General features: G+C 41.4%; 1 protein-coding gene and 1 pseudogene across 1 annotated transcript in view; one reads left to right on the top strand and one right to left on the bottom strand.

The window, feature by feature from the left end:
- Positions 1-24,786, top strand: part of LOC127901787 (probable glutathione S-transferase parC) — a 162,200-nt pseudogene that overhangs the window by 7,564 nt on the left and 129,850 nt on the right.
- The window catches only part of LOC127898709 (uncharacterized), a 44,359-nt gene that overhangs the window by 7,682 nt on the left and 11,891 nt on the right, over positions 1-24,786 (bottom strand). The window lies entirely within an intron of this gene.

Below are 24,786 nucleotides of genomic sequence, written 5' to 3'. Positions count from 1 at the left end.
CGAATATAAAACTTTCCCAGGATAACTCACCTGCAAGAATCAACTCTCCTGTAAATGTGCTCTAACAGTCCTGCTTCTAAATGAAATGTTGAAACAATCTCTGAAGGATTGATATCATGCAACTGGTTGCCCCAATAAGTACTAACATTTACCAAAGTGCCAAAATTTTGTAAAGTCTCAGCCATAAAAACTTGCAATAGATCATACAAAGAAGACGACAGCTCGTCTAAAATCCTTTGATGCATAAGTAGGAGTCTTGTGAGCCACCATGAAATGGTTCTAATCCCATTCACAGGCAACACAGTTGCATCAGACAGCAAATCTTTTGTCTTCATGATCAACATTTTGGTAAAAACTATATACTACAAAAAGATCACAAAATGTAAAATAAGTTAAAAAAGATAATGTTAACATTCTTTTGTCTTCATGATCACAAAATTCGTTGCCTTCTAAAGTTGAAACTTCTAGTGGAAACCGACACTTTGGCGAATTATCAACTAAAGGCCTATTAATTCAAGTTCAAGCGTTCGTCACTAAACCTTTTTTTTAAAATTTTTTATTAATATTTATTATATTAATTGCGATTATTTAAAAATTTATAAATAAGCAACTCACCCAGTCACGTTACACTGAGTGAACCAAAAAAGAGCAGCAATTGAAAGACACATGAGCAGAATAACTCGACAAGCCTTATCCACGTCATTTTCGGAATCGTTCACTATAAACGCTTCGACAAGCTGGAGCAGCTCGGAGTAGACGCGGTCGGCACACTCGGCTGAGTCGTTGATGTCGACGAAGTCGAGCGTGTGGAGGACGAGTTTAGCCGCGTCGGAGTAGAGAGCCTGGAGATAGTGGCCGGACTCGTTGGAGTCGATGAGGCTGTTGATGTGCTCGTGGAGTGGAAGGAGAGAGCATTGGCTTTCTTCGTTCAACGGTTGCGATTGAATGCGAAGATCGGACGGTGGGGGAGCGAGGGTGCAGCGCAAGAGCCGCAGCTCGTACCCGCGGAGGATTTCCAGTTGCTTTTCGGCCATCAAGGTGAAGTCCCTGGAAACGAACGAGAGGGGGGTTTTGGGTTTTAGCTTTTAGTTTTTAGTTGGTTAAAACAGCCTTTCGGTGATGAAGGCAACGAAAAATAACCCGCGTGCTCGAGGTTTTGAAAACTAGCACTGAACAACCAAGAAACGCTAAACCACACGTCACGCCATTTTTATGTTTATATATATATATATATATATATATACTCACACACACACACAAACTACTTCCATTATCTTTCACTAACAACTCTTGACTTTTTTATAATCCCCATTATCTCACAAGCAATTATAATCCATAAAATTTTCATTAATTTTATGTAATAATTATGTAACTATAAAAAAAGAATTCATCTCTTTATTTGGTACACACTTGGAATGAGTAAAATCTTTTCTATAATATATGCTCTCTCATTTTACTTTTTATCTTGTGTTGCTTCTTTATTTTGCATCGCTGGTTAATAACTTTTCTAATAAAAAATTCTAACTCAAGTAGACCTTGATCTCAAGTCCCAATATTTTTCTTATTTGTATTAACAATTATTATTTAAAAATGGAAAAAAATTACTAGATGGAAAAAAATTACTAACTTTCATCAACAAAAAAAAAAAAAATCTTATGTGGACAATTGACATTACAATTTAATTGTTATTAAAAAAATTAATTAATTAATCATATATCATTGGAATTAGATTTATGTGCGGCGGTGATATAAATAATTCGATTGTGGTGTCTGCGCGCATATGATCAATTTTAAGTAATTACTCATGAATGTGTGTTCTCATTTAATTAATCAGGATCAAACTTCAATTTCTGCTTAAATAAACATCAATTAAACACATCAACGTACAGGTGACTGTATAAAAAGAATCATTAGAATCATATTTGATTGTTTGTAACTCCGTCATCATTCAGACTTTAAAAATTCTGGACATCGATGGGGCATCACTTCAAGTTCAAAAATTGAAGAAAGAGCTCGTCAACCGTTGGCGAAGGAGAGTGTGGGCTAAGCTGGCTTTTAGCTCAGCCACTACTGTATATTACGAAATTGCTAGTGCTGTGACTCATTGATGGATGATTTTACTAGGCCACAATTGCCATTGCAATTTACGAAATTGCCAACTTCAGCTCCTGCATTCTTTTAATTTTTTAAGTCACTTCTTCCTTTTTGGGAGACTTTTAATGGAACAATTTGTAGTATTAGCTCTCTATTTGTTATTGTGGTAGGGCAGTTACTACAATACTAATGTATTTAGTAAATACTTTATAATTATTATTGTAATTTTGAAGTTAAGTTTATTTTTTATTCTGAAATTATATTTATCACACTCTATCAATTTTTATTTTGTAATTACAAATTTCTTTCCATACGAACTATAACTTTTGGACCACAATACTTTAATCCCAAATAAAAGCTTAATGTATTCGAAATCAACCACTAAGAAATTAAAGCTTCTCCATAAAATTTACTGAAAGTTCTAGAGGATGTGTCGACATAGAAAATTTGATTGCACAAAAAATTCTATTCATATCCGCATTGCATTTTCCAGCAAAAATTCTATTCATTTCCCACCATAGCTTCCTAAACAATAAGTTCCTAATGCTAAATTGGTGGCCAAACCCACATAAATTTTAACCTGTACATGATTAGCAAATCTTGTCGAAGCCTTACAATTTTTTTTTTCTAATAATAATAATTATTTTTTAATCCAATGGTAACTAAATTTCTTTCCCATCCATATGAGTGAGTTTCAAACAGGGGCGGATCTATTAGAGCTGTTTTCGTTTTATTGTTTTCAACTCAAGAAATTTTACCAACATTACTAGATAGCACCCACAGCCTTATATTAATGCAAAACAAAATGAGTATTCAATAATATATCAAGTATTTGTTATATTTTGACCTATTTGCAAAGTTTTGAAGTTTGATCACTGAAAATTTACAACTTTTTCAAAACATAACCGGCCTGATCGACCTGAATCCCGAATTTTTGGAAAAAGTTTTGATCAGTCTCAAAACGGACGCCTTCAAATTTGGGTGACTAAACAAATGCGGGGGCGTTAGATATATCTGAGAATAAATTGTCATTGTCTGGTGAAATTTCATGAAGTGTAGGCAGTTGCATGACGTTGAAACAACTCATCATTTTCTTCCAAGGGAAAATTCCTTCTATGAAATAAAACAGGACGAACATGATCCTGCTGCATGGCTGAAAAATTAGCAAAAATATTATCCACATAGGTAGATGGATGCTTAATCCAAATTAGATGTGGGTCCAAGATTATTAATATTGGTTTAATAATATCACCATCGCGTATTTGAAATCCTAACCCTCTGTGAGATTCAACAATGGTGATATTATCAAACACCAAGGCTTTGAAATCAAACCAACTGGCACTACCAAGTTTGATAGCTGAAGATTTTGTTCTGATCCAAGAATCGTATGAATGTCTTTGTAGTTTGTTCCGAGTTGTCGCTTTAGTTATAAAATTCACTCTAATATTTTAATGCATGACTATTTTAATCTTAACACAATTATTTATTTATTTATTTTTTAGGGGTTTGATCTTGTATTCTCCATTCCAATATATATATATATATGGTGGAGATGATTTTTATTTTCAATAATTTTAAATTTTGCAAACGGTAAGTGATGGTTTTATTGGAGTCATTTCAAGGTTTATATATAAAAATTTATTCTAAAATAGCTAAATAGAAAATGGACTGGGGATGAGTAATGTAGTTCCCATATAGGGATTCTCCATCCCATCCCATTGAATTTATTAGGGAATGAGTTAGAGAATGGTGTCCAAATTATAAAGAGGGTGGGGAGTGGAGGAGGCTTCCCCGCTTCCGCCCATTGTCATTCTTGATTTCTTTAGTTACCATATGAGACTATGAGAGGGCGAAAATTATGTTGAGCCGGAAAAAAAAAAATCTAGATACTATAAGGGCGCTAATTGAAACTTCACTCATGTTATATAAATTTTGTGTTTTGAGCCCCTTCTAATTTTCTCTATTTATGCTATTGTTTGACAAATTGATTACTTTATTGCAGCTTGCACATAGTGCGTTGTGATAACACATTCATTCGCGATATGTCAATCTATGGAGACTTCAACACACCCAACAATGATGGTATAGACATTGAAGATTCAAATAACACAGTAATTACAAGAGTCCAAATTGATACAGGGGATGATGCAATCTGTCCAAAGACGTACACAGGCCCCCTTTATAACTTGACTGCTACGGATTCTTGGATCAGAACAAAATCTTCAGCTATCAAACTTGGTAGTGCCAGTTGGTTTGATTTCAAAGCCTTGGTGTTTGATAATATCACCATTGTTGGTCCAAGATTATTAATATTCATTTCTTGACTTTCTGCATTTCATCTTCTCATCTTCCCTTCAGTACTCATCCAAAAATCTGAGCCTTTCATAGATTCATTTTACTTCTTATTATTCTGAGCAGGTTTTGATATTTAAAATTCCTCTAATTTGTGGCTTGAGCGTGCCCTGCCTCGATTGCTTTCGCTGATGCCTTGGTTGTTCTGTCCTCTTTCTGAGATTTTTTATGAAATTTTTATCGCAAGATTATTTGAAGTACGGCCAAATTGCAGAATAGATGTGCCGAGATTTGTTGATTTCAAATTTCTTATCATCATCATTTATTTAATTTCAGTCAGTTAGATATCTGCGCGGATTGAATGAATCTTATTGTTTCGCAACCTGCTGAATTTCTTGAACCCATTCATAGGTATGTATCGACGCATAATATGTCTTGTAAAAACATGATGTCATTTACAGTTTATAATTGATAACGGCATGACGTCTCTTGGTTGCACTAGCAAAATCTGGGGGTGACTGCACCGAATATTTCAGAAAGGGAAAAAAGCTTTGTGAAACGTTGATTCCTGTGGTGCTTTAAGCCTTTCCAAAGTCATTTAACAGTAATCTGAACCTCCATCCATCATACTTAACTTTCTTCTCCCTACTTTTTTTTTTCTTTTCTAATACTGTTGAAAGGAAAAGCTGTATTATATTATTCCGTAAAGAGGATAATTAATATTATTAGAAAAATAAAAAAGTACTAGTTTCACTGTCCCGGTGCCAGCCGGTTCACATTTCAGCATCAAGTACAGAGTCCCTAAATCATTTAAAATATATATATATCTACACAAATATGATAATTAATATTTAAAAAATATATATATACACAAATATGATAATTAATAATAATCCTTTATATCCTATTAGCATATTACTATTTACTTCTAATTCTTTTGTTATTCCAATTATATTCTTCCCTTTGCTTGATAGATAAAAATCTATTATAATATTCTATTATGTGTTCACCAATATATCCATCAACCGGATTAATATTTCATTGCTTCCGTGAAAAATTATTTTTGTAAACTTCTTTTCTGATTCTACTTAATAGAATAGGATCTATGTTTAAATTTCTATTTTTTTATTATTATGAGTTCTCAAACTCTAAATTAATGAGCATGAGATAGATATAGTTGCACTAACTGTTTAATATCTAAATCAAATCTTTCTAGTGAATAATTCTGCACATGTGTAGTTATATTATTTTATTATAGTTTAATAATCCAACATCTTGCATCGAATAGCAATATACTTCTTGTTCTATCCATTTTTATTCATGACTTCGAAATAATTTAGTTAGTTGTTTGTTATTTGACAGTACAAACCGATATAATTCTCATTTAGGTTAACCATTAGAAAATATGTCGCTGGTTTTCCACCAATATACCTTTTGTTATTTCAAATTTTGAACCAAAACTAGGCTCTGCCCATTTTCCAGAAATAGTTCACCCAAGATAAACAAAGAGGGTGTAAATTATCAATCTTATATAATTTGAGTATTTTTGCAATTTTACTTTATTTAAATGCACCGTTTTGTGTGAAATTTTGTACTTACTTTTGCGAGAATATCTTTTTCCTTTTAGAAAAAAATCTAAAAAGCGTTGTGAAACGTTGATTCATGTGGTGCTTGTTTGTGGGATATGTTTCGACGACAACCAGCAGTGATGAGCAGGCGCCTGGTAGCAGGGTTCCTCGAACAGGTATATCTTGTAAGAGTCTGGTAGCCGGGGGAGCTGGAGCAGGAGTATCCTGCTCGTCCATGGGTACGACATCCACGAGGTCAGTCTCCTGTTGGGAGCATAAAGCTGTTCCTGCTATATTCCTACTAACGGTTGGGTCAAGGAGACCCGGTCAACGACAGTTAGCGAGACATTCTCTCCGGTCCGAGAATCAAGGCGCGAGGGCCATGCAACCACCCACGACTGCGGCAATGGAGCACCCACTTTCGAGAAGTGGGAGGATGGCGAGCGCAAAGGCAGGAAAGGCCAGAAGTGGCCTATAAAAGGGTAGCCAACGAAGGTAAAAGGGTTAGCAATTTTGAGATTATAACAGAGAGAAAGGAAATTCTAAAAGAGAGAAAACAACCTAAAAGCCATAAGATTTGTGGCAAGCGTTCCCAGAACCTTCATATCTGACTTGAGCGTCGGAGGGTTTACGCTGGGAAAACAACCGGCGTGCTCTGACTTGTTTCTGTGGACGCAGGGACACTTAGAGAAGAAAGCGTATGATGAGAGATCCTGATCGAGGTGAGGTTGATCGAGCAGATATCCTGGTCGTTGGAAGGCGTAACCAGAATCTCGCATCAACATTTTGGCGCCGTCTGTGGGGAGCTGAGCAAAAAGCTTCTGTTGATAGCAAGAAGAGGAGTGAAGCAAGTGAAAAGCAATGGAGACAGGAGGAAGTAGTGCACAAGGGGGTGATATGAGGCTTAACGATTCCGTGACGCTGAGGGAGATAGCCAGTGAAGCACGGGAAAAAGCCATGTTCGACCGGATGGAACGGATGGAAAAGCAGATGGAGACCCTGACAACCATCCTGCATGAGCTGCGGAGTGAACGCAGGGTAACCCAGGAGGAAAGGGTGAGAGGTGGTGGAGTGGCACCAGGTCCTGATAGTGCGAGGAGAAGTCAAACCACCGGGAGATTTGGTGGTGAGAGAGATAACATACCTCTGCGGGGAGAATTTCATAGAGAGGAAGAACAGTCCCCAGCAAGACAGATTTTTGACGAGGACGACGGGGTGGCGAATGCAGAGGAAACGGAGTTGAGGCAACACTTGCATGATGTAGAGCAAGAGCGGGATCAAGTTGCAGCACGTGACCCTGGTCGTGCAGTGCAGCTGGAGGAGGAAGTGCGCAGACTAGCGTAGATAATTGACGACATGCAAGGAAGGAGCAGAGCTCCTGGTTGGAGCATAATGCTGGACGGAGAATCACCACTCGCAGCAGAGATCATGAGGGCAATTATTCCAAGGGATTTCGGCCTCCCAGACCTTAGATACGCGGGAAGAACTTATCCGCTGGTGCACATAGAGCGCTTCAACGACATAACTGGGGTACAAGGATTATCTCAATCCCAAAGGTGCAGGGTGTTCCCACTATCCCTTGAGGGACGTGCACGAGAGTGGTACAGGAAACTTCTTCGGGGTAGCATTAAAACCTTCGAGCAGATGTGCCAGGAATTCGCAGAGCAGTTTAGTGGGGCGATGGCACCAGAAGATGACATGATGGAGCTGAAAAGCATGAAACAGGGGGAGCAAGAAACCCTTCGGGAATTCATCAAGAGGTTTCATCGTGCTGTCCTCGATTTGGGAGCCTTCAACCATCCTCAGGCACTAAGGGGATTGAAAGAGGGAGTGAAGATAGAAAGGCTGTGGTACAACTTGAGAAGCCCAGCTATTCAGTCATATGCGGCCGCATACGAGCAGGCTAAAAGAGACATAGAGATCGAGGAAGAAAAGGCAGCTCGGATTAAGACTGACCAGCTAGAGGGGTTGGAAAAGAAAGAGAAGAGGGCACCATTAGAGAATGGGCCGATCAGGAGGAGGGACCACCAGGCCTCAGGTAGTGGAGCAGGAGGCCGGGTAACAGCTTACCAGCCTCATCAGAGGCCACCACAATATCAGCGCAGCAGGGCGTAGCCTCCTCGTTCCCCAGCTAGGGAGCCTTGGAGAAGGCATGATTCGACATATGGTGGTCTTCATCAACACTCCCACGGCAGTAGAGGGAGCAGACCAGAAGTGCTGCCATTACCCCCAACTCAAAACGGAGCAAATAGAGAAAGGACGGTACACCTGATCGACCAGAACCAGGACTATGGGCGGTATACTTCATTGAAGATGTCCCTGGACGAGGTGTACGAGGCCATAAAGGACCGAGGATTGCTGTACCTCCCTGCCCCAATAACAAAGCTACCCGGTAGGAGAGATAGGGGACGCTATTGTAAGTTCCATGGCACTCATGGCCATACCACAGCAGAGTGTAGAGATCTCAAGACCCAGGTTGAAGATTTGGTGAGAAATCGGTACCTGGACGAGTTTATAAATGGGACCTTCCCAATGGTAGCCTCGACAAGTGAAGGGGAGCAGAGAGACAGGAACTTGAGGCGCGAGCAGCCTGCAGTTAGGGTGATAGCTGGGGGCCCAACATTGGCCGGAGATTCCAATAGGTCGAGGAAGAACTATGCTAGATACACCATGACCAGCAAAGAGGTATTCTTCAACACCCCAGCAGCCAAACGTGCAAGAGTCAGGCAAGTGCCAATTATGTGGACAGATGAGGATGAAGAAGGAATTCTGTACCCCCGCGAGGATGCTTTGGTCATCAAGGCCACTATCGCTAGCAAGAAGTTTGACAGGATACTGGTTGACACAGGGAGCTCAGTTGACGTGTTGTTTAAGTCAACCCTGGAGGAAATGGGAATAGCAGACCTGAAGTTGGAATACACCAATACCTCCTTGAAGGGATTCGGAGGAGGAAAGCTGGTCCCCCTAGGTGTGGTCGAGTTGCCTATCACAATTGGGAGCTCCCCGACAGAAAGGACTATGATACTAGACTTTGTGGTGGTGGATGAAGAAGGTCCATACCAGATGATCCTAGGTTGGCTGTTTCTGAGGATGAGCAAAGCAGTACTGTCTAACCATTATCTGGCTCTCAAGTACCGGGTGAACGAGGTAGTTGGGGTGGTACGAGGAGACCAGGGAATCGCTAGAAGCTGTTACTCCTCGGCAGCAAGGGAAGCAATGCAAATAACATCCCTTGATGCCCGAGTGGAAAACAAGAATGGTAGACAAGAACCCGTAGAGGAGCTGGAGACCGTAAGCCTGGGACCAGAGAATCCGGGGAAGACGATCAGAATCGGGTCGAGACTTCAGGAAGAGCAGAAGCAGGAGTTGGTGAAATGCTTACAGGCTCATGCCGATGTGTTCGCTTGGACACATGAAGACATGCCAGAGATTGATCCTGAGGTAGCATGTCATAAGCTGGCAATAAAGAAAGGTGCTCGAACAGTAAGGCAGCAAAGGAGGTGCTTCAACCAGGAGAGGTATGAGGCTATAAATGGCGAGGTGGAAAAGCTCTTAAGAGCAGTGTTCATTCAGGAAGTCAATTATCCTGAGTGGATATCGAATGTGGTGTTGGTAAAGAAGGCAAACGGCAAATGGAGGATGTGTGTGGACTTCACAGATCTCAATAAAGCATGCCCGAAAGATAGCTTCCCTTTGCCAAAAATCGACCAGCTAGTAGATTCAACAGCTGGGCACGCCCTGCTCAGTTTCATGGACGCGTTCTCGGGATATAACCAAATTTCCATGTACGAGCAGGATGAGGAAAGTACTGCTTTTATCACTAACCAGGGTTTATTCTGTTACAGGGTAATGCCATTTGGTCTCAAAAATGCTGGGGCCACCTATCAGAGGCTGGTGAATAAAGTCTTTAAGCCGTTGATTGGGAAAACCATGGAGGTGTACGTGGATGACATGATCACCAAATCCAAAATCCTGGAGGAACATGTCAGACACCTCGAGGAGACATTCGGGCTTTTGAGGAAATATAAGATGAAGCTCAACCCGGAGAAGTGTGCTTTTGGGGTCGAGTCAGGGAAATTCCTTGGATTCATGGTGAGCCATAGAGGGATTGAAGCAAATCCCGAGAAAATCCAGGCGATTGTGCAGATGAGGTCCCCTCGTAACCTGAAGGAGATGCAGAGCCTCACGGGGAGGTTGGCTGCGTTGAGCAGATTCATATCCAAGGCTACAGATAAGTGTCAGCCATTCTTTCAAGTGATAAGGAGGGGAAAGAAAACAGAATGGACCCCAGAATGCGAGGAATCCTTCTAGAACTTGAAGCAATACTTGCAGCAAGCTCCACTGCTGTCCATACCAAGGGATGGGGACAAGTTATATCTGTATTTGGCGGTATCAGATCGGGCCGCCAGTTCTGTTCTGGTGAGAGAAGAAGAAGGGGTTCAGCATCCGATATACTACACCAGCAATGCCCTGCTCGACGCTGAGACCAGATACCCACCGCTGGAGAAATGGGCACTTGCCCTTGTGGTTGCTGCTCGAAAGTTGAGGCCATATTTTCAAGCATTCCCAGTCTCGGTAATAACAAACCAGCCATTGCGTCAAATTCTGCACAAGCCAGATGCTTCTGGTCGGCTCGTCAAGTGGGCTATAGAGCTAAGCGAGTTCGACATAGACTACAAACCCCGAGCAGCGATAAAGGCTCAGACAATGGCCGATTTCGTAGCTGAGTTCACGGAGCTCGAAGTATGTTTAGATCAACGAGATGTAGTTACAGACAGTGGCGAAGCTCGAGTATGGCAGATGTCTGTGGATGGGTCATCAGGGGAGCAAGGTTCTGGAGCAGGGATTGTCTTGGAAGGCCCTGAGGGGGAGGTGATCTCTTATGCTGTAAAGCTGGGATTTGCAGCCACAAATAACCAGGCAGAGTATGAAGCCTTGATAGCAGGTTTGGAATTGGCTAAGGCCGTGAGAACAGACAGAGTTAAGATCAGAACTGATTCCCAGCTGGTTGCGAATCATGTCAGTGAAAGATTCCAACCAAGAGAGGAGAAGATGGAGCAGTACCTGAAGATAGTCAGGCAGATAACGGCGAAATTTGAAGCAGTGGAGGTGATACAAATCCCCAGGGAGCAGAATAGTCGAGCAGATATTTTGGCCAGGATGGCAGCAGTAGCCGACCCAAAAATGCCAAAGTCAGTCCCTCTGGAGGTGAAGTCTAGCCCAAGTATCGAGCAGAATTTGGAGGTGCTGCGGATAGAACAAAAATGCTCGTGGATGGACCCGATAATTTCATACCTCAGAGACGGGGTATTACCACTAGATAAGCTGCGAGCTCTGAAGATTAGAGCCCAGGCCTCGAGATACACGATGATTGACGGGACACTGTATCGGCGAGGGTACACACTACCTTTCCTTCAATGTTTGGATGAGGACGACGCAGATTACGTACTGAGAGAAGTACATGAAGGGATTTGCGGGAATCATTCTGGTGGGAGGTCCTTGGCCTACAAGGTTCTAAGGCAGGGATATTTCTGGCCAACAATGCACCAGGATGCACAAGAGAAGACCAGGAGCTGTGTAAGCTGCCAGAGTTTTGCAAGTTTCTCCAACCAACCACCAGAGAAACTCACCTCCATGGCCTCCCTTTGGCCATTTGCTCAATGGGGGATTGATCTGATCGGCCCGCTGCCAAAGGGACGAGGAGCAGCAACGCATGCAATAGTTGCTATAGATTACTTCACGAAGTGGATAAAGGTCGAAGCCCTTAGCAGGATTACAGAGAAGAAAACGACAGACTTTGTGTGGAGAAACCTGGTCTGTCGATACGGGATCCCTTATGCCCTGGTAACGGATAATGGCAGGCAGTTCGATAATCACAACTTCAGGGATTTCTGCCAGAACCTCGGGATAGAGCTGAAGTATTGCTCACCTACTCACCCCCAATTGAATGGACAAGTAGAAGCAGCCAACAAGACAATCAAGAGGCTTTTGAAAACCAGGCTTGGAGCAAAAAAGGGTGCATGGGTTGATGAGCTGTCAGGTGTGCTATGGGCGTACAGAACAACCCACAAAACAGCAACTGGGGAGACACCATTCGCCTTGGCTTTCGGATATGAAGCGGTCGTGCCAGCTGAGATAGGAACGACCACGCACCGGACAGATCATTTCAATGAGCAGGAGAACGACGAACAGATATGTTTGAATCTTGATCTGCTAACGGAAAAGAGAGAGCAAGCAGCCGAGCGATCAGTCATTTACCAGCAGAGGGTTGCCCGGTATTATAACCAGAAAGTGAACATACGGCAGTTCAAGGTCGGAGATTGGGTGTTAAGGAGAGTGAACCAGAACACCAAAGACTCGACTCAAGGAGTGCTCGGTCCGAATTGGGAGGGGTCATATAGAGTCAAGCAGCTAGTTAGACCAGGAGCTTACAAGCTGGTTCGTGCAGATGGCCACGAGGTGAAGCGCCCATGGAAAGCAGCACATCTCAGGAAATATTTCCAGTAAGAGTCGTTAATATTTTCAAGTTCTTTCTGTTCGTATTTGCTGTTATTTATTTTATGACTACACAATTTCATGTAAGTTGAATCCTGCAATTAATGGAACATCGAGGAATTTCATTCACTTGAAACTGTGAAAAATTTCTAAGGCATGCAAAGGCTCACCAAGTCTCAAAGCCTGTTTATGGCGAGACAGAAGCCAAGCGTGCCAGGATCTGCTCGACCATGTGAAGGCAAGCAGAATCCCCAAGCATCAAAAAAGTTTCTAAGGCATGCAAAGGCTCACTAAGTCTCAAAGCCTGTTTATGGCGTGACAGAAGCCAAGCGTGCCAGGATCTGCTCGACAACACAAGAAAGTGATCAAAAACATTTTTATTAATGTGTTAATAATTAACATAGGAGATAAATTTCATAAACGTTGTTCATTACAATACAAGAAATATATCAAGGAGATGGCGGATCAGTGAGCCGAGCAGCATTGGTTGGCTGGACTTCCTCAGGTGCAGGGGGAGTATCACCAGTTGCGTCCGGGGGAGTGCTCGCCTCGGCAACGACAACAGGGGGTGCTCGCCTCGCCAACGTCAGCAGGGACTACACGAGGAGGGAAAGTTTCCTCCTCAATCACGATCGGCTCTATCCATTCGGCATCTTCTTTGGCCGCCTCCTCGTCCATATGTTGAGCAACACCAGCTACAAGGTCATCCATCTTCAGATCAGGATGCTGCTTCCCGAGGACGACCATGATGCAACGATAGGAATGTCGAAGTCCCTGGTCGTACTGATTGTCGGCCTCCTTCTCCAAGTTCTCAACCTGAGCCCGGTGGGAATCACGGAGAGATTCGAGCTGAGCTTCATACATAGCCTTCTGCCTTAGCAGATCCTCCTTGACCTTGGTCAGCTCCTCCTCCAGGGTATTAGCTTTCGCTTGAGCAAGAGATTCTTGCTCAATCAGCTTAAGGTTCTCAACATTCAGCTCCCCTGGTCTCTTCTCAGCAACGTCAGCTCTGGTCGTCGCTGACTGAATGTCCTCCTTCATCTTTCGGTCGTAGCGGCCAACCTTAGCCTTGTAATAGGTGGTCATGCAGCTGAGGTGGAAGGCGCTATACTGCATGGCTCCCACCAGTTCACCCAAGGTGCAGCCGTCAAAGTCCTCCAGGTCCTTCTTGCTCACGAGTTTAGATAACTCATTAAGATAGGGGACCAAGTGTTCTGCTCGGCTGTCAGATAAGCGAGACCGAGGCCCGACAGGAGGAGAAGAAGAAGAAGCAGGATCTGTGGCTGCTCCACTAGTTTCCCCGACCTTGGCAGGAGCAGGAGGAAGAGCCTGCAAGGGAGGAACCTGCTGCACGATGTTCTTTCGCTTCGTAGCAGGAGCATCTTTGTTCTGGTCTCGCTTGTTTGTTGGAGGCCGAGAACGTTTCCTGGTCAGAGCTCCAATCACTGCGTCCTCCATCTTATGGCCGGGGGGCACCAAACGAGACTCGAGAGCAGGTTGTAGGTGGTTATCAGCTCTCGACTCGGGTAGGAATTAACCAATACGGCCTCGACCCGTTTGAGCTGGTCAGGTTTGAGCGGGAAATGAACACCCCAAGAACCTGCAACGCAAAAAGACACTTGGTTAAGAACAAACCAATAAAGCAAGAACAATTATGGATACGAGGCATCTAAAGCGAGCAGGCAACCTGGGACCACGAAACGGGGTGGGATGCGATAATCGTTCCCGTCAATTCGTGCAACTTGACCCCAAGGACCCCCAGCAAAAAAGAATTTCCTCTTCCAAGTCCCACCACCACCAGTTGGAAGATCAGTTATGGGTTTCCTGCTCTTGGTAATAGATTGGAAGTAGTACCAGCCGGCATCTTTAGGGCTGCTCTTTAGCTGGTATAGGTGCTTCACCTCATCAATCGTGGGCTCGCTTTGGCAACATCTGTCCCACAATATGAATAGACCAGAGAGCACTCTCCACCCATTGGGGTTCAGCTGACCAGGAGCCAGATTTAGCCCGTTAAGTATACGGGCAAAGTAGGGTTGCAAGGGACACCTCAGCCCAAACTTAAAGCTTTCCAGAAACAGGGTAACATATCCCCTAGGAGGACGGCTAGGTGTATCCTTCTTTCCTGGGATCTTGAGAGGAATTTCACCAGGAATGCTATACCTGAGCCGGAGGTCATCCAACTCGTTGAATGTGGTCGTGCAGGTCATGTAATCAATAGCATAATCCCGCGGTCGCGGCGCTCCTGGTGAAGATCCCTCACCAGAATCACCTCCTTGATCCTCACTTAGGGTGTCTTCCGAGCCAGAAGGTCCCTCTTCACCACTACTTCCGCTCGTGGAGGTCGTTTGGGGGGACATCCTCCTAGCGCTAGTCCCGACACTAGACCTAGTGGGTTCTAAGGGGATCCCGAGGTCAAAAGTAGAATCAGCGAGCAGACTAGGCAAGAAACCTAGTTCATCGTCATCAATCTCAACAACTTTCTCCTTACCCTTCGACATTCCCTAAGTAATAACCAAAACGCCACCACCAACTACTACCCCAAGCAAAGCAAAGAAAAAAGAAGTTATCTACAAACTATCCGAGACCGAGGAGAAAGAAGTAATACCTGAAGTACTGTTTCAGTCGGAGAAAATCGAGGATGGGGGCTTTTATGCCGAAACTTCTTCGCCGGAGAGACAAGGACAGAGACGGTGGAAATGGCTAATTTCCCTTCGAGAGGTTTTGGGTTATCTTAATTGGAGGAAAAACTCTTGGATAGCCAGCATTTAACAGCACCGAATCCCGAGGGTCTCGTAACCGCCGGTTTGAAATTCAAATGGAGGGGTGGATTTCTACCACATCACCTCATCCGCAATTAAATGCGACACTACTCTTGGTAGCCTTTTCCTATCCCGCGCGAGCAAGAACTGTCGAGTTTCTACTGTTGGCTCACTACGCTACCCAACACAAGAAATTGGGGGACTGGTGTTTGTGGGATATGTTTCGATGACGACCAGCAGTGATGAGCAGGCGCCTGGTAGCAGGGTTCCTCGAACAGGTATATCTTGTAAGAGTCTGGTAGCCGGGGGAGCTGGAGCAGGAGTATCCTGCTCGTCCATGGGTACGACATCCACGAGGTCAGTCTCCTGTTGGGAGCATAAAGTTGTTCCTGCTATATTCCTACTAACGGTTGGGTCGAGGAGACCCGGTCAACGACAGTTAGCGAGACATGCTCTCCGGTCCGAGAATCAAGGCGCGAGGGCCACGCAACCACCCACGACTGCGGCAATGGAGCACCCACTTTCGAGAAGTGGGAGGATGGCGAGCGCAAAGGTAGGAAAGGCCTGAATTCAGAAGTGGCCTATAAAAGGGTAGCCAACGAAGGTAAAAGGGTTAGCAATTTTGAGATTATAACAGAGAGAAAGGAAATTCTAAAAGAGAGAAAACAACCTAAAAGCCATAAGATTTGTGGCAAGCGTTCCCAGAACCTTCATATCTAACTTGAGCGTCGGAGGGTTTATGCCGGGAAAACAACCGGCGTGCTCTGACTTGTTTCTGTGGACGCAGGGACACTTAGAGAAGAAAGCGTACAAGGAGAGATCCTGATCGAGGTGAGGTTGATCGAGCAGATATCCTGATCGTTGGAAGGCGTAACCAGAATCTCGCATCAACAGTGCTTTAAACCTTTCTTTAAGTCATTTAACAGTAATGTGAAACTCCATCCATCATGCTTAACTTTCTTATCCTACTTTTTTTCTTTTTCTAATACTGTTGATTAAATTGTTTTATATTCATTATGGATTTCTTTAATGCACTAAAATACAAAACGACAACATGCTGGAAACTGATAGAGCGTCAAAAGTGAGTGTGGCGGGTCTTCCTTAAAGGGAAAGGATAATTAATATTCTTAGAAAAACAAAAAGCATTAGTTTCACTGTCCCGGTGCCAGCCGGTTCACATTTCAGCATCAAGTACAGCGTCCATAAATCATTGAAAAAAAAATATATGCAAGTATATTTTTTCTTACCAACCTTTATAAAAGTTTATAATTTCAATTTCCTCCGGCAATTAAACGAATTCTGTGAAAATGACATGTCATTTACAGTTTAAAATTGTTAACGGCGCGACGTCTCTTTGTTGCACTAGCAAATTTTAGGGGAGACTGTACTGAAAATTTTAGAAAAAAGGTGTTGTGAATCTTTAATTCCCGTCGTGCTTTGAACGTTTCCCAACTCATTTAACAGTAGTCTAACACTCCATCCACCATATTTAACTTTCTTTGTCCTACTTTTTTTCTTTTTCAATATTGTTCATTAAATTGTTTTATATTTACTGTAGATTAAGCACTAAATTTTTTTTTAAAAAAAGACAAAATGCTGGAAACTGATAAGAGACTCAAAAGGAAGTCTGGTGGGTCTTTCTTTAAAGCTACAATATATTATTCTTACAATAGTAATAAAATGATAATTAATATTGTTAGAAAAACAAAAAGTATTAGTTTCACTATCACAGTGCCAGCTGGTTCACATTTGAGCATCAAGGACAGAGTCCATAAATCATTGCAAAAAATATACAAACATAGTTTATCTTACCAACCTCCACAGAAGTTTTATCATTTTAATTTCCTTCGGCAGTTAAATGGATTTTGTGAACATGATGAGTTCAATCATTGTAAGCATTTGTTTCTTTATTTTCTGTTGCTTCAGCTTCACCTTGCAGTCAACCGATTATATGCTCAAAAGCAATGAAACTGATCAACTTGCATTGCTTGAATTCAAGGCCAAAGTTACTCATGACCCTCTTGAGGTTTTGAGTTCATGGAACTATTCCAGGCACTTTTGTCAATGGAAAGGGGTCACTTGCAGTCCACGGCACCAAAGGGTGACTGGATTACGTCTTCCATCTTTACTCTTGCAGGGGTCTCTGTCGCCTCACATTGGTAATTTAAGTTTTCTGAGAGTGTTAGATCTCAAAAACAACAGCTTCCGCGACGAAATCCCTCAAGAGATTGGATATCTGTTCAGGTTACAAATATTAGCCCTGCATAACAATACATTCGGAGGTCAAATTCCCGACAACATATCGCATTGCGTTAACCTTGAATCCCTCGGGTTAGGCGTCAATGAGCTAGTGGGGAAAGTTCCAGGGAAACTCGGCTCTTTATCAAAGCTTTGGATTCTCTCAGTACACTACAACAGTTTGTCAGGAGAAATCCCATCTTCCTTTGGCAATTTGTCATCACTCGAGTTCCTCTCAGCAGCTGCAAATCAATTTGTGGGACAATTTCCTGAAACCCTGAGCGAGCTTAAGATGATGCGTTATATATCATTTGGAGAAAACAAGCTATCAGGTGAAATCCCTTTCTCAATCTACAACTTGTCTTCGCTTACTCATTTTTATTTTCCTTTTAACCAACTTCAAGGAAGCCTTCCATCAGACTTAGGCTTCACTCTTCCTAATCTTGAAGTACTAAACGTTGGTGGTAATCAGTTTACCGGACCTATTCCGGCTTCAATATCCAATGCCTCAAATCTAATGAGACTTACAATCGCAAAGAATGGATTCAGTGGAAGGGTGCCTAGTTTGGAAAATTTATATAAACTCCAATGGGTTAGTATTTCTCATAATCACTTAGGAAATTATGGGGAAAAAGATAACTTAGAATTTGTCAATTCTTTGGTTAACGCTTCTAGACTAGAGCTACTGGAAATTAGTGACAACAATTTTGGTGGAATGTTACCTGAAGCTGTGGGAAACTTGTCAACCCGACTTAGAAAATTAATAGTTGGAAACAATCAGTTGTTCGGAAATATCCCAAGTGGATTAAGAAATCTTGTTAACTTAGAGCTTTTACACCTTGGGGGCAACCAATTCACAGGCCAAATTCCAGGAAGTATAGGAGATCTTCATAAGCTGCAGTGGTTGATGCTCCCGGCGAACGAGTTTTGGGGGGAAATTCCATCTTCTATAGGAAATTTGACATCGTTAGCTATACTAGCTTTTGACGAAAACATGTTAGAGGGAAGCATTCCATCAAGTCTAGGGAAATGCCAAAACTTGATATTATTAGATCTCTCTAATAACAACCTCAGTGGTACTATACCCACTGAAGTGATCGGTCTCTCTTCCTTGTCAATCTATCTTGATCTATCTCAAAACCAATTGAACGGTTCTTTGCCCCCAAATTTTGGTATCTTGAAAAATCTGGGTGGTATAGATATATCGGAGAACAAATTGTCTGGTGAAATTCCAAACAGTCTAGGAAGCTGCATTAGGTTGGAAGAACTCGTCATGAAAGGTAATTTCTTTCAGGGGAATATCCCTTCATCATTCAGTTCTTTGAGAGGCATGCAGAACCTTGATCTTTCGCGGAACAATTTGTCTGGTCGGATTCCAAAATATTTTGAAAACTTTTTCTTTTTGCAGAATTTAAATCTGTCTTCTAATCATTTTGAGGGTGAAGTACCAGTAAAAGGAGTCTTCAGCAATTCAAGTGCTATTTCTCTCGATGGAAATGATAACCTCTGTGGTGGCATATCTGAGTTGCATTTATCTACTTGTTCCATCAAAGAATCAAAGCAATCACGTTCCCGTTCCCTGAAACTGATTATTCCTGTAGTTACAGTAATTTTGTTAGTGACAGGGATGTCGTGTTTGATTATTACTTCCCGGCGGAGCAAATCAAAAAGGGAGCTGGCCACTCCTCCATCAGCATTATTGGCTTCGGTTTTACGAGTGTCCTATCAGAATCTGATCAAAGCAACTGATGGGTTCTCTTTGGAAAACTTGATTGGTGCCGGTAGCTTTGGTTCGGTCTATAAAGGAATCCTCAATCACGATGATCATGAAACGCTGGTGGCAGTGAAGGTGCTTAATCTTCAACATCGAGGAGCTTCAAAGAGTTTCATGGCGCAGTGTCAAGCCTTGAGAAGTGTTAGGCATCGGAATCTCGTCAAAATAATAACTTCCTGTGCAAGTGTTGACTTTCAAGGAAATGATTTCGAGGCCTTAGTTTATGAGTTCATGGTGAACGGGAGCCTGGAGGAATGGTTGCATCCAAACCCTGAGGCACCAAGGAATTTAAATCTCCTCCAAAGACTGAATATTGCCGTTGATGTTGCTTCCGCATTGGATTATCTTCATCATTATTGCGAAACTCCAATAGTCCATTGTGATCTCAAGCCAAGCAATGTTCTTCTGGATGGTGAATTGACTGCCCATGTAGGTGATTTTGGATTAGCAAAATTCCTTCCGGAAGCCACCAACAACTTGTCATCTAATCAATCAAGCTCTGTTGGAGTAAAAGGAACCGTTGGTTATGCTGCTCCAGGTAAATACTATAATTTAATTAACTTCTTTTGCAATCCTTAGAGATTTTACTAGTTGAACCAACAGTTTTAATTTTCAAATTGCAGAGTACGGAATGGGGAGCGAGGTCTCAACAAGTGGAGATGTGTACAGTTTTGGCATACTCTTGCTGGAAATGTTTACAGGAAAGGGGCCGACGAATGAGATGTTTACAGGCAATCTAACCCTACATAATTTTGTCAAGGAAGCTCTTCCTGAAAGACTTGCTGAAATTGTTGATCCAGTGCTTCTTGTAGAAAGAGAAGAAGGGGAGACAAGCGAGGCCAATGCTCACAAAATATTTACCAGAAGTTTTAATGCTAAAGAGTGCTTGGTTTCAGTACTGGAAATCGGAGTCACTTGCTCTTCAGAGTTGCCGAGAGAACGAATGAGCATGGAAGAGGTTGCGGCTCAGCTGCTTTCCTTCAGAAACAAACTGGTAAAAAATGTGCGAGGCCAACCAGCAACTTACGTGACTGCGTAAGTAATTGGTTACTCTCCAATGACAATAAAGACAACAATCTTTGGTTACTATCAACTCTTTTTTGGCAGAAGCAAAAATGAACAGTTGCAATTGTTAGAAGATGTGTTTTGGACTGCCGATGTGGAATCATAAATGTTGTTTAGTTGAAAGTTTCAAACTGTTCCTACTTCTCTGGTGTTGGTTATTTTTTTGATAGTTCATGTTGTGATCATGGCACAATCTTTGGACCATGATTCTAGTGGGTCGTTATTTGACTTTGGTGTGTTGTTATTTAAGCTTCAAATTGTAATGTTTTCAGTTTTATGATAGTGCGAAGTTCTCTTTGCAAAATCATGTTGCTCTCATTTCCATTTAGTTTTACTTTAGCTATTCCTTGTTTTCTTTTCTTATTTGAGTAACAACAGCAATTATGTTCGAGAATCACTTATTTGATGATCTCAAGTGTAATGGATATTAAAGAATATTTCAAATTAACTATGTTTAAAGAAAAAATAAAATAAAACTGAAAATGACAACTCAAATAACACTGCAACATAAGCATTATAACAAGCAACCATATAAATTTACAATATATCCATTACAATAGATTTTTTAAAACAGAGGAAGACAAACGAGTGCATAATTGGGATACTCCGCCATCGTGCACATACAAGTTATGTATCATCCCCTGCATCGCTAACAAGTGAATTTCATTGGTTGTCCTAACTAAGAAGACGCAGGGTTGTGTGCCCACATCAAACAATATGTGTTCTTAATTAGGAAAGATTACGAAACTCACTCACTAGTGATATGTGATATTACACATGGTTGACCTTTACCAACGATACTCTTAACTTTTTTCACTCTTCTAAATTAATAATAATAATCTAAAGAAAAATGTTTCCAAGTTTGATTCAAAGTTGAACTAAATTAGCACCAGAATTGGGCTTAATGAGCCTATTTTGAGAAATATTAGGCAAAATCCTAGACACTTTTTACATTACTTATTTTCATTGGACAATACCGATTGATTACTGTAAATGCTTACTTACGATTCGGCCTGTACTTGGTAAACTCCGCATACACAAGAGAAACTTGTTCTTGTGCATGTTGAAAGCCAAGTAAAACAGTTAGCTTCAAAAACTAAGAAATGATAAGAACAATGCCACATCCTTTAAGGAAGTGCCAACGAACAAACGTTGATTGCGACACAAACTTTGGGAATTTCATCTTATCTACTTTATAAATGCCAACCTTGATACTCAAGGTTTAATTACTATCAACCAAGTAAAAGAAACAAGAACAAAGAAAGTGAATACGTCGAAGGGAGAGGTTGTTCTTTTGGATTGTTGGGCTAGCCCATTTTGCTTGAGAGCAAAGATTGCATTGGCTGAGAAAGGAGTTGAATATAAAGCCAGAGCTGAGAACTTGTTTGGGGGCAAGAGTGACCTGCTGCTCAAATCAAACCCCATCTACAAGAAAGTCCCAGTTTTGCTACACAATGGGAAACCATTGTGTGAATCCACTATTATAGTTAACTACATTGACGAGACTTGGCCTTCGCCACCACTTCTCCCATCCTTTGCTTATGAGAGAGCTAAGGCAAGGTTCTGGGCAGATTTTATTGACAAGAAGGTCAGTCTATAATTCTCAAGTGTAAATGTTTGTATCTTTCTAAATGCGAACTTAAAAGATGACACCACTTTTTTGGCAGGTATTCGATGCAGTATGCAACATATGGAAAAGCAAGGGCGAGGTCCCAGAGACGGCGAAGAATGAATTTATAGAGATTTTGAAGCAATTTGAGGGAGCTTTAGGGGAGAAGGATTTCTTTGGCGGGGATAGCTTTGGATTCGTTGATGTGATTGCAATTCCACTGACTAGTTGGTTTTACGCGGTTGAGAAATTTGGGGGAGTTAAGGTTGAGAATGAGTGCCCCAAATTCTCAGCATGGATGAACAAGTGCATGCAAAGAGATACTGTTGCCAGGATCCTTCCGGACCCAGAAAAGGTCTACGAATTTGTTATCACGTTGAGGAACATGTTTGGAATTGAATAGTGAAAGGCTTATGCCGCTGAAAAGCTTTCATTCTCATATGAAGATAACTTTCAGTTGCTTCTTTGCTTTACTGCTGTCGATGTAATAATAGAAACCAGCAACGTTCGGTTGCTTTGTTTAAATGCTTTCTGAAATATATGCGTGTGTGTGTGCGTGTATTGTTTTTAAATGATAAAAGAAAAGCAGAAAAAAAAAATTATATGAAATTGTTCTTAAATTTAGGTTAATGAAATCGCGGTATGTAAGCAATGCATAAAAGAACAGAGGTCGAAAACAACACTTGCTGTTACATTTAAAGAAATTGAAGCCATATATTTACATTGTCAAATGAGATTAGTTACTGCACCGAAAATCCTTCAGCCTGAGATTCCAAAAAGTGCATTTTCTTCTAAGAAACTATATAATAACAGAAATGCACTCTAACACAGTGAGAAAAAGTTTTACCCTGAACCAGTCAAAAACAGAAACGGAAAATGCAATCTTTAAACCAACTGTAAGTGTCTTAAATATCGAATAATAAGGTGTTTTATTTGTTTAAGTACGTTCTTCAGGTGCATCTCAGCAGCAAAGAGCTCTCGACGGCTACCGGAAGAGGAAGAAATTTCCATGTAAACCTTACAAAGTTCCAAGGATGCATATGAAAACCTTTTAAACCGATCTCTATCTTTCCACAAATCAGATCCCTGACACAGACGCACAAGCACAGAGAGAGAGAGAGAGAGAGAGAGAGAGGCTGAGTTGTCAACTTGTCATTCCTTTAGATAACAAATTTAGAAAACAAAAATGAAATCACAAAGCTTTTTCTTTGCCTTCTTTTTAAAAGAGAGAGAGAGAGAGAGAAAGAGAGAGAGAGATTGTTGGGTGCAAGCGGAAGTGCAGAAAATCTTTTTATTTAAGAACAGAGTATTTTGCTGGAAATTACTGAAACTTTATTGCTTAATTCATTTTTTCGTTTCTCTCTTCCTTTTCATACAACCAGAGTTCTATATTTATATGCATTATAGACAACTCTAGAGATTACATTAATCATGCTTTACATTTCCAAAGCCACATTGCAAACATCAATTCTACCCTTTACTTCACGTTGAAAAACAAACCAAATAACCCTTCAAACTTCTTGCTCAATTTACTAGATTACTAATTATATCTCAACACCCCCTCTTAATTAGTAATCTTCAATTGCTTCTTGAATTTTTCAAACTTCTCAATGATGATTGCTTTGGTTAGAAAATCTGCAGGCTGCTCATCAGTGCTGATAAACTCCATATTAACTTCTCCTTTGCTTACCAAGTCACGGATGTAGTGATAACGCAGCTCAATGTGCTTAGATTTAGCATGAAATACGGGGTTCTTTGTTAGAACAATGGCTGACATGTTGTCACAATAAATTGTTGTTGCAGCATCTTGATTGAACTGCAAATCCTTGAGAATTCTTCTAAGCCAAACGGCTTCACAAGCTGATTCAGTTGCTGCAATGTACTCTGCCTCGGCTGAGGATAAAGCTACTGACTTCTGCTTCCTTGAGCTCCATGAAATCACATTTGTACCAAGACAAAATAAATAACCTGATGTGCTTTTTCTGTCAGCAAGGGAACCAGCCCAGTCACTGTCAGTAAAACCAACAAGCTTGCAATTGTCTTCTTTTTCATACATGATCCCCTGCTTTTTTTTTCCTTGAAGATACCTTAAGATTCTCTTTGCTGCAATATAATGGGACTTCCTTGGATCATTCATAAATCTAGAAAGAACACTAACTGAGTGCAAAATGTCAGGTCTTGAGTTGGTTAGATAAATCAACGAACCAACCAAGCTTCTATAGATTCTTGCGTCAGCCTTTTCTTCTTTTTCATCATGTTTCAATTTTTCATTCAAACCCATAGGAGTAGGTGCTGGTTTGCATTTGAACATGTGGAATTTCTTCAACAAATCTTCTACGTATATTTCTTGACAAAAGAAGATTTTTCCTCTGGCTTGCTTCACTTGAATGCCAAGAAAATACTTCATTAAGCCCAAGTCAGTCATCTCAAATTCATCTAGCATGCTTTTTTTAAACTCTTCCACCATTTTCAGATTAGTGCCACAATAAATTAGATCATCAACATAAAGGCAAACAATAAGGAAATCAATACCTTCCTTTTTGACATAAAGAGAAGGTTCACTTGAGCTTCTGTCAAATCCATTTTTAACGAAATATCTATCAATTCTGCTATTCCACGCTCGAGGGGCTTGCTTTAAGCCATACAAGGCTTTTCGGAGTCGATAAACTTTGTTTTCTTCACATTTCACTTCATATCCTTTAGGCTGCTCAACATAAACCTCTTCTTCAATTTCACCATTTAGAAATGCCGATTTTACATCTAGCTGAAACACATTTAATTCCATTTGGGCTGCCAATGCAAGAACAGTTCGAATAGTCTCCATTCGAGCAACGGGAGCAAATGTTTCTGTAAAATCAACTCCAGGCAGCTGAGAGTATCCTTTGGCAACGA

Source organism: Citrus sinensis, chromosome 4 (assembly GCF_022201045.2).
Source record: "Citrus sinensis cultivar Valencia sweet orange chromosome 4, DVS_A1.0, whole genome shotgun sequence".
Lineage (NCBI taxonomy): Eukaryota > Viridiplantae > Streptophyta > Magnoliopsida > Sapindales > Rutaceae > Citrus > Citrus sinensis.
Note: the sequence above shows the minus strand (reverse complement) of the source record. Positions and strands in the feature narration are given on the sequence as shown.